Source organism: Coregonus clupeaformis, unplaced genomic scaffold (assembly GCF_020615455.1).
Source record: "Coregonus clupeaformis isolate EN_2021a unplaced genomic scaffold, ASM2061545v1 scaf6290, whole genome shotgun sequence".
In the NCBI taxonomy this organism is placed as follows: domain Eukaryota; kingdom Metazoa; phylum Chordata; class Actinopteri; order Salmoniformes; family Salmonidae; genus Coregonus; species Coregonus clupeaformis.
The window spans coordinates 4,561-5,972 of NW_025539744.1; positions in this window are offsets into that span (position 1 = coordinate 4,561).

Genomic DNA, 1,412 nt, shown 5'->3' on the forward strand with positions numbered 1-1,412 from the left:
CCTATGTTGAACATAATAAACAGCTCTCTATCCACCGGATGTGTACCAAACTCACTAAAAGTGGCAGTGATAAAGCCTCTCTTGAAAAAGCCAAACCTTGACCCGGAAAATATAAAAAACTATCGGCCTATATCGAATCTTCCATTCCTCTCAAAAATTTTAGAAAAAGCTGTTGCGCAGCAACTCACTGCCTTTCTGAAGACAAACAATGTATACGAAATGCTTCAGTCTGGTTTTAGACCCCATCATAGCACTGAGACTGCACTTGTGAAGGTGGTAAATGACCTTTTAATGGCGTCAGACCGAGGCTCTGCATCTGTCCTCGTGCTACTAGACCTTAGTGCTGCCTTTGACACCATCGATCACCACATTCTTTTGGAGAGACTGGAAACCCAAATTGGTCTACACGGACAAGTTCTGGCCTGGTTTAGATCCTACCTGTCGGAAAGATATCAGTTTGTCTCTGTGAATGGTCTGTCCTCCGACAAATCAACTGTACATTTCGGTGTTCCTCAAGGTTCCGTTTTAGGACCACTATTGTTTTCACTATATATTTTACCTCTTGGGGATGTTATTCGAAAACATAATGTTAACTTTCACTGCTATGCGGATGACACACAGCTGTACATTTCAATGAAGCATGGTGAAGCCCCAAAATTGCCTTCGCTAGAAGCCTGTGTTTCAGACATAAGGAAGTGGATGGCTGAAAACTTTTTACTTTTAAACTCGGACAAAACAGAGATGCTTGTTCTAGGTCCCAAGAAACAAAGAGATCTTCTGTTAAATCTGACAATTCATCTTGATGGTTGTAAAGTCGTCTCAAATAAAACTGTGAAGGACCTAGGCGTTACTCTTGACCCTGATCTCTCTTTTGACGAACATATCAAGACTGTTTCAAGGACAGCTTTTTTCCATCTACGTAACATTGCAAAAATCAGAAATTTTCTGTCCAAAAATGATGCAGAAAAATTAATCCATGCATTTGTTACTTCTAGATTAGACTACTGCAATGCTCTATTTTCCGGCTACCCGGATAAAGCACTAAATAAACTTCAGTTAGTGCTAAATACGGCTGCTAGAATCCTGACTAGAACCAAGAAATTTGATCATATTACTCCAGTGCTAGCTTCCCTACACTGGCTTCCTGTTAAGGCAAGGGCTGATTTCAAGGTTTTACTGTTAACCTATAAAGCGTTACATGGGCTTGCTCCTACCTATCTTTCCGAGTTGGTCCTGCCGTACATACCAATACGTACGCTACGGTCACAAGACGCAGGCCTCCTAATTGTCCCTAGAATTTCTAAGCAAACAGCGGGAGGCAGGGCTTTCTCCTATAGATCTCCATTTTTATGGAACAGTCTGCCTACCCATGTGAGAGACGCAGACTCGGTCTCAACCTTTAAGTCTTTACT